Below are 10,108 nucleotides of genomic sequence, written 5' to 3'. Positions count from 1 at the left end.
AGTCTTATGGGAACTCCTTTGTAGGTAACTATCTGCTTTTCCTCTTGCAGTTTTTAAGATTCTCTTTAATATTTGACATTTTGTTTATAAAGTTTCATAATGTGGGCCTTTTTGGATTCATCTTGTTTGAGACCCTGCTTTTCCTGAACGATATGTTTATTTCTGTTATCAGGTTAGGGAAATTTTCTTTCATTATTTTTTCAACTAGGTTTCCATTCTGCGATCTCTCTCATTTCCTCTGGTACCCTTGTGATGTTGGTACACTTGATATTGTTCCAGAGGATCCTTAAACTATTCTCATTTTCTGTTGTTTTTTCCTTTAATTTTGAATTTATTGGGATGACATTTGTTAATAAAATTATATAGGCTTCAGGTGTGCTGTATTATGTGCTCAATTCTCCAAGTCAAGTGTTTTTTCATCAACATTTATCACCCTATACCATCTTCTACATCCCCCACTCCCTTTTCTCTCTGGTAATCACCATGCTTGTATGTGTCTATGAGTCTCTTTCTCCCCTCCTTTCCTTCTTTTTCCTTCCTTCCTTCCTTCCTTCCTTCCTTCCTTCCTTCCTTCCTTCCTTCCTTCCTTCCTTCCTTTCTTTCTTTCGTTCTTTCTTTCTTTTTTCCTTTATTCTTTCTCTTTCTTTATTTCCTGTATTCCTTCATTTTTTTCACCAATTCCCACAAACCCCATCCCATTTTTGTCAGTATGTTCTCTGTCTATGAGTTTGTTTCTATTTTGTTTGTTTACTTTGTTCATTAGATTCCACATATGACCAAAATAACATGGTATTTGATTTCTCTGACTAGCTTATTTAACTTAGCATAATGCTCTTTAAGTCTATCCATGATCTTCTTTTTATGGCTGAGTAATATTCCATTTTGTAAATGTATCACAACTTTTTTATCTACTCATCTACTGATGGATACTTGGGCTGCCTCCAATTCTTGGCTATTATAAATAATAATGCAATGAAAATAGGGGTGCATATATTCTTATTAATTAGTGTTTTGGGTTTCTTCAGATATATTCCCAGAAATGGAATCATTATGTCATAAGGCAGTTCCATTTTTAATTATATAAAGTAACTATATACTGCTTTCAACAATGGGGCTACACTAATCTGCATTCCCATCAACAGTGCAAAAAGGGTCCCTTTTCTCCACCTCTTTGCCAACACTTGTTTGTTGAATTATTGATATAGCCATTCTGACAGGTGTGAGATAACTCATTGTGATTTTAATTTATATTTTTTCTGATGATTAGTGACCGTGAGCATCTTTTCATATATCTATCGACCATCTATATGTCCTCTTAGAAGTGTCTATTCAGGTCCTTTGCTAATTTTTTAATTGAATTACTTCTTTGTTTGGTGTTGAGTTGCATAAGTACTTTATAAATTTGATATTAACCCATTATCAAATGTTATATTGGAAAGTATTTTCTTTTTCCATCAGTTGTCTTTTCATTTTGTTGATGGTTTCCTTTACTGTACAAAAACTTTTTAGTTTTATGTAGTTCTATTTCTTTATTTTTGTCTCCCTTGTCCAAAGAGGTATATCAGAAAAAAATGTTATGATAAATGTCCAGAATTTTACTGCCTATGTTTCTTCTAGGGTTTTCATGGTTTTGAATATAACATTTGAGTCTTTAATCTATTTTGAGTTTATTTTCATGTATAGTGTATGAAGGTGGTCTAGTGTTTTGTTTTGGCATATATTTGTCCAATTTTCACAACAACATTTATTGAATAAACTATTTTTACACTGTCATATGTTTTTATCTCCTTTGTCAAATATTAATTGACTATAAAATTGTGGGTTTATTTCTGGGCTGTCTGTTCTGTTCCTTTGATTTATATGTCTGTTTTTATACCAGTATCATGCTGTTATGATTACAATGGCTTTGTAGTATAGTTGATATCAGGTAGCGTGATTTCTCCAACTTTGTTTTTCTTTATCAAGGTTGCTGTGGTTATTCAGGGGGGTTTTCAGTTTCATATAAATTTTTGGAATGTTTTTTTTCTAGTTCTGTGAAATACGCCATGGGTATCTTGATAGGAATTCTGTTGAATCTATAGATAGCTTTTGGTAGTATGGACATTTTAATGATGTTAATTCTTCATATCCATGAACATGATGTATGCTTCCACTTATTTGTATCTCTTCACTTTCTTTCTTTAGTGTGTTATAATTTTTTTAGTACAAGTCTTTTATATCCTTGGTTAAATTCATTCCAAGGTATTTTATTCTTTTGAAGCAATTGTGAATAGTATTGTTTTCTTAGTCTCCCTTTCTGATAGTTCATATATAAAGATGTAACTGACCTGAATATTTTGTATTCTGCTACTTTGCTGAATTCTTTTACCATATATAATAGTTTTTTTGTAGAATCTTTAAGCTTCTCTGTATAACGTATCATTCTTTTTACTGTCTGATTGGGTGTTTTCTGTGACTTTGTATTCCAGATTGCTGATACAATCATCTTCTTTTTCTAATCTACTATTGATTCCCTGGGATATAGTCTTCATTTCAGTTATTGTGCTCTTCATTTCTGGCTGTTTCAGTTTTATGTTTTCTAGCTCCTCTTTTTGTGTTTCCTATCTCTTTTTTAAAGATCTCACTGAGATCATTGACCAACCTTATAACCAGTGTTTTGAACTCTGCATCTGGTAGATGCTTGTTTCCATTTTGTTTAGTTTTTTTACTGAAGTTCTGTTCTTTCACTTGGGACATTCTTCTTTGTCTTCCCGTTTTGTCTGCCTCCTTATGTTTCTTTGTAGTATGAGGTAGAGCTGCTATGTCTCCTGGTCTTGGTATAGTGGCGCTATGTAGTAGGTGTCATATGGGTCCCAGTGGCAAAGTCTCCCTGGTCACTTGCGCTGGCTTCTTTAAGTATGTCCCTTGTGTGGATTATGCTTTCCTTCCAGTTGTAGTTGAGCATTGATTGTTATTGGCACATCAATAGGAGGGGTTAATGTTCAAACTAATCAGTGTAAGGACTGGCTGTGGAGGAGCAGAGCTGCTGTGCAGGGGTTGATGCTATGGAGCAGGATTTTCTTTAGTAGGGCTGTAATGTTTAATGAGTTGCCCTTTGGGTGTGTCATTTGTGGAGCTGGTTGGGTGGTGCTCTGCTGTGGTCTGAAACTGACCACTGAGAGTATTGGTTCTGAGTCCAGGTTGATGGAGACTCAGATATGGTGCCTGTAGTCTGGGTTAAGAGAATGCTCAGCAAAGAAACATGACTTCTATCAGTACTTCTGTCTGTGAGAAAACTTCCCCTCCAGCCCTTGCCCTGCAACCAGACAATTCTATTTCTCCCCACAGGTCTCTGGTACTTTTTGAACTGGTTCCCAGAGTCAGGGCTCAGAGTGAGTCCATCAACAAGTAAATCCATAAATGGGTCTTTTAAGAGAAACACCTGGGACTCCAGTAACCCTACCTTCTCCCCCTCTCATTCAGCCCCCATCTCTGCTGTTTTCACAGCCAGAAGTTATGGGGACTTCTTGTACTCACAATGGAGCCCTAGGCTGGGGAGCCTGGTGTGGTATGGACCCCTCGCTCTTCAGGGGATGGGAGGGATGCTCCGCCACTCAGATATCCCTTTTTATTTTTAGCTGCCACATATGTAGGACCAGCCCATTTGGCATCTCTACCCCTCCTACCATTTTCCACATGACTTCTTCTGTGTATCCTTAGTTATAGAACTTCTGTTTAGCTAGATAGACTTCAGGTATTTCTCAGTGATGATTGTTCTGTAGTTTAGTTGTAATTTTAATGGGTTGTGGGAGATGAGCACAGTGTTTACCTACTCCACCATTTTGATCAGAAACCAATAACATTTTTAAATAAATGAATCAAAACTTTTTTTTTTTTTCTGGACACAACTCTATAAAATCTTTTGACTTTCAGAAACAACTCGGAATAATATAATTAGCATGTACAGAAATTCGGAATGTGAATTTTAAACCATTCCTTCTTTTTAACTGAACGCTTAAAGCAAAAAAAATTTAAATGTAAATAATCAGTTGTTGGAGTATGCACTTAGCTTCTATTGGTGACTTTGGTTTCACCTGTTGACACATAACTGGAGAGTTCTTTCTGGCTGCCAGTGTTATAGGTTATTTTCATAGGTGCATAATTATAAGAAAGTCTCATTTTGAGAATAATTGTGATACTGTCATTTTGTCTACTGAGTAGTGCGATGCAATGGTTTTTTACTCAGTCTGTTTCTTGGTCTTCTTTTTAAACTAATCAGCTTTATCTAGAATCTTGGAAAAGATATGTGACCAGAGGTATAAAACAATACACATGCTGGATTGAAAAAATAATATGTTGAAAGTTGAATAAGTAAATTTAAATAAATTGTATTTTAATTGGATGAATTCATTGACTTCTTATTATTAAGACATTTTAAGTAAGAAAAATATGTATACTGTAAAATCAGAGTTCATTTAGCAAATAATTTATTTAATCAGTTAAACATTTCTGAGGGCTGTACAGTATAGCTACATGGATGAATGTAATGCCTAATAAGTTGCCGATTGCTTTGTTGGTTCTGACATATCTCTCCATTTATAATGATGAATCTCTAGTAAATAAGCATTGTAACCTTCACAAGCTCTTGATAAGGCCAAGTTGAAGTAAAACACAAAGTCCTATAAAACTACCCCACTATAAGTTGGCTTTAACCTAAATTATATTTTCCTTGGAATATATGAAATGTTTTTATTCTTGTCTTGGACCTCATATAACATTCTTCTGAGATTCCATAATGAAAGATTTTATTAGGCTCTATTATTTGTTCAAGTGTTTTTGTATTTAGTTAGTAGGAATATGAAGGGGTAAAGAGATTAATAATGCAAGGAATGCACACTGCTGACAGAAAAACAGCAATTTTTTATATTGCCGAGTTCATTAATAAAAGACTACATCATAATTTTAAAAGCTATGACTGTGCCCATCATGCAAGAACAATATGAATGCTAGCTGGGTTTTGTATGTGTCTTCCACACATTTCTGAATGCCACTCTTAACAACCATGCCAACAAATTAACCTTTTCAAGGTTACTTGATATTTCCATGTAGAATTGTCTCTAACTTTCCTTAAATAGGAAACACAGAGGTAAAAGTATAAGTTATTTGTAGACAGTAAATTGGAAAAAAAGTCTTACTTTTCAAAAACGTATTTTCAACATTTTTATGATATCAGAACTTTATATTTTTCTCATCATTTTTGCAAACTAAGTGATTTATTATGAAAGCTAATAGAGGACTTACTTTAAGTGAAATCCAAAGGCATAAACATCAATATCTTTTATAAACATTTCTTTGCAAGTAAGCAGATGTAGGTAATGTGATTATATTTAGTCACAGGCCTTTTTGGGCAAAAGGCAGGAGAACTTTGTGAACTTTGATTAGCTGCAGTTGGACTAGGGACAAGTCACAGAACTGGAGTACATTGAATGAAAATGTGATCTTCACTTCTTCAATTCCTTCACAATGAAAACATATAGTAAAAGTTACTATGAAGACAACAATTATACTATTTAAGTTGGGCATTTGGGATGAAAATAATTCAATTTTAATTTATCAATACATTATAAAAATAGATTATTTAAGCAAAGATTTCCATAGCTTTCCTTCCTTTCCTTTCTTCTTTTCTCCTTCCTTCCTTCTTTCCTTCCTTCCTTTTTTATTTCTATTTAAATATAATTGACATAATATTGTATTAGTTTCATATTATAACATAACGATTCACTGTTTGTGCATATTTCAGAATGATCAGACAGTAAGTCAACATCCATCACCACAAAGTTACAAATGTTTTTCTTGTGATGAGAACTTTTAAGATCTTCTTTCTTACCACTGTCAAATATATAATACAGTATTATTAACTGTAGTCACCATGCTGTATGTTATGTCCTCGTAATTTATTTTACAACTAGAAGTTTTTAATTTTTGACAACCTTTACCCATTTTGCCCCCCACCCCCACCCCCTCCACCTCTGGCAATTACCAATCTATTCTTTGTTTCTATAATATTTTGTTTGTTTTTGTTTTCTGGGGTTTTTTTTGTCCACATATATGCAAAATCATACAGTATTTGTCTTTTTCTATCTGATGTATTTCACTTAGCATAATTCATTCAAGGTCCATTCATGCTTTTGCAGATGGCAAGATTTCCTTATATTTTTGTAGTGAATAATATTTCATTTTTTGTATGTTTATATCATACTTCTTATTCATTCATTCATTGATAGACACTTAGGTTACTTCCATATCTTGGCTATTGTAAATAATGCTGCAATGAACATGTTGGGGTGCAGATATCTTTTTTTGAGTTAGTGTTTTCATTTCCTCTAGATAAATACCCAGAAGTAAAATTGTTGACTCATATGGCCATTCTATTTTTAATTTTTTGAGGAACTTCCATATTGATTTCCATAATGGCTGTACCAATTTTTTTATCCCCTCAATGCTGTATAAAGCTTCTCTTTTCTCCACATCCTCATTAACACTTATTATTTTCTGTCTTTGATTATAGCCATTCTAATAGGTGTGAGGTGATATTTCATTGTGGTTTTTATTTGCATTTTTCTGATTATTAACAATGTTGGACACCTTTTCAGGTACCTGTTGGCCATCTATATGTTTTCTTTTAAAAATGTCTATTTAGGTCTTTTGACCATTTTCAATGTCTTAGTTTTCTTATTTATTATTCTTATTATTTGCTACTGAGTTATATAAGTTCCTCATATATTTTGGTATTAATTTTTTATTCAATATGAGATTTGCAAATATTTTCTCACATTTAGTAGGTTGCTTTTTTGTTTTGTCCTTTCTTCACTTTTTTCTTCTTTTTTTGCATTTGTTTTTGGTGGCAAATCCCAAAAAAATATTGCCAAGAATAGTGTGAATGAACTTTATACTGTATTTTTCCTGTATTTTCTTTCAGGAGTTTTATGACCTACAGTCAAGTTTTCAATTTATTTTGAGTTAATTTTTGTGTGTGGTATAAGATGAGAGTTCAGTTTTAGTCTTTCACATGTGTCTATCCAGTTTCCCTAGCACCATTTACTGAAAAGACTATTCTTTCCACATTGTATATTATTGGCTTTTTTGTTAAAAAATTAATCAATAGTATATGCATGGGTTTATTTTGGGGTTCTCTCTTCTGTTTCATGATCTATATGTCTGTTTTCGTGCCAGTACTATGCTTTATTGGTTACTATAGCTTTATAATATAGTTAAACATGTTTATATTTTAATATAGTTTATAACTACATATTAACCTATGTAATATGTTATATAATTTTTTTTATAAGAGCTATAAAATTTATGAATATTAGGAACAGGTTGGTGTCAAGAAGAGACCTGGAGTGCAAAAGGAGAGATCTTTATTTTGTCCCCCACCCCCTTTTTATTAAATCTCTTTTAAGTATGCAATCTTAGATAATTGACTTAACATTTCTAGGATTTGGTTTTCTTAACTATAAAATTAGTGAGTTAGATTATATATGATCTTTAAGATGATTTTACTCATGCATTTTAGGATTCTTTGTATATTACCATAAATTATGATACACTAAATTCTTAAAATGGCAGAAATGACTGGATAATGTACTTTTTTATAAGCCATTCTTTTTTTTTTTTTTTAAATGATTTAATGTGTTTTATTGATTAAATTATTACATTTGTGCCAATTTCCCTTCCCTCTGCTCCCCTCCACCCGGTGGCCCCCCTCCCTCCAGTTGTCCCCCCCTTTTAGATTATGTCCATTAGTTGTGCATACAGTTCCTCCCAACCTCTCTCCGTCTATTCCATTCCCTCCTACCTTGATCCCCAATTCCTATATCATCTCCCTCCCTTTCCCCATTCCCCCTCCCTGTTGACCTCCCCCCAATGTGCTTCCCGTACCCACAGTTCCTCTTTCCCTCTCGTTGCCTATTTAGTTTGCCTTTGTTTCATCTCCCTAGCTTCTGTTTTTTTTTTTAAACCAGTCCCTTTAACATCTCATATAACAGTGGTTTGGATCTAATGAACTCTTTCAGTTTTATTTTGTCCTGGAAACACTTTCTCTGTCCTTCTATTCTGAATGACAATTTCGCTGGATAGAGTATTCGTGGTTGTAGGTTTTGGATTTTCATTACTTTGAATATTTCTTGCCAGTTTCTTCTTGCCTGTAGGGTTTCCCTTGAGAAGTCAGCTGATAGTCTAATTGGGACCCCTTTGTACATAATTCTTTTCTTCTCTCTTGCTGCTTTTAAGATTCTCTCTTTATCTTTAATTTTTGACATTTTGATTATAATGTGTCTTGGAGTGGTTCTCCCTGGGTCCAGTCTCTTGGGAACTCTCCTTGCTTCCTGGACCTGCAGATCTATTCCCTTTCCCAAGTCTGGGAAGTTCTCCTTTATTATATTTTCACTCAATTTTTCAAGTTCTAGTTCATCTTCCTCATTCTCTGGCAAACCAATGATTCTTATGTTGGGCCTTTTATAGCTGTCCCAGAGGTTTCTGATCCTTTCGTTGTTGCTTCCCATTTCCTCTCTCTGCATTGGTTGACTGCTTGTTCCTTCTCCAAATTCCAGTTTGTTGAAATGAACTCTGGATTTTATTTCCTTTCCTTCTATCTCGTATGCGGTTTTGTTCCTTTCGTTATGAAAGTTTTTCGCTTCTTTCATATCTTTTTCCTGCTCTTTTGTGAATTCTGTAAGCCACCTGATAACAATGGCCCAGAACTGAGCCTCTGACAGGTTTCTTATCTGTTCATCTGTCAGGTTCTCTATCTGCTGCCTGGTGAGTTGTGTTACCGGTATTTCTAAAGTTGCCTGCCTCATTTTGACAGATGCTTTTTGTTTTCTTGGGCTGGCTGTGGGGGCAGTGCCTGCGTACGCGTCACAAATTAGCGACCGGCGCCTGCTTGTCCGCGACCTATTTCGTAGCCCTGTGGTGCTTTCTGTGGGGGCGGGGGTCCAAGATGGATTCACACAGTTATTCAGCTAGGAGACCGGGATCCGTCCTCCCGCCCCCCTGGGCCTCACTGTTCAAGGCGATGCGGCGGCCGCTCTCCCCAGCTCCGGAGTCGCGCACCGCCCGGGACTTGGCCACCGGGACTCCTCGCCGGGGTCGCGCACCGCCAGGGACTTGGCCTCCGGGACTCCTCGCCGGGGTCGCGCACCGCCAGGGACTTGGCCACCGGGACTCCTCGCCGGGGTCGCGCACCGCCAGGGGCTTGCGTAGCCGCTCTCCCCAGCTCCGGAGTCGCGCACCCCCCGGGACTTGGCCACCGGGACTCCTCGCCGGGGTCGCGCACCGCCAGGGACTTGGCCACCGGGACTCCTCGCCGGGTCGCGCACTGCCAGGCCAGGGGCTTGGCCACCGGGACTCCTCGCCGGCCACCGGGACTCCTCGCCGCCCGCCGCTCCGGGTGCGACCGCAAACAGCACTGCCCACTTTAACTCTTACCTGCCCAAATGGCACCGTTGGTTTATAACTTCATATGTTGGACTTCCGTGTAGTTTTATTTTCTGGAATTTCTAGTTATCCTTTGTTTTGAAGTAGTTGTATTCCTGTATAGTTGTAGAGGGAGACCTAGCGTGTCCGTCTAAGCCTCCATCTTGGCCGGAAGTCTTTATAAGCCATTCTTAAATCACTTCATTAGAGAGCCAAGCACATGTGTTTTCTAAATATTTTACTTTTTAATAATTAGAACCACTCAAAAATAGCATATCTAATAAATACTACCCTCCTATTTTTAAACAATGTGTTGCATAGTCAAATTATTCAAAAGCTTACTAGTTGTCTCAGTCTAGTTCTTTCCTGCCTGGTGAATAAATAGTGAAATGCTGCCTTTTATGACTGCAGCATGCATGTTCCATAAACCTAACCAGTGCTGATATTGGTAGGAACTTATCTGAGGGAGATAAACCATTACTTTGGGAGCCAAAAGGTTGAAAGCCAAGAAGAATTTAAAAATGGAAATACTACTCCAATTTTGGCATTGCATTTGTAACCATGCATACAGGTTAATTTTCTAGCCAAGAGTCATTCATTCATTTATTTTTTCACCAATTTTTTTATTGGGTAATTACTGAGCATTTTGCTA

Source organism: Furipterus horrens, unplaced genomic scaffold (genome assembly GCF_987537825.1).
Source record: "Furipterus horrens unplaced genomic scaffold, mFurHor1.1.pri manual_scaffold_1, whole genome shotgun sequence".
NCBI lineage: Eukaryota > Metazoa > Chordata > Mammalia > Chiroptera > Furipteridae > Furipterus > Furipterus horrens.
The sequence above is the reverse complement of the archived record's forward strand: the minus strand, read 5'-3'. Positions refer to the sequence as shown.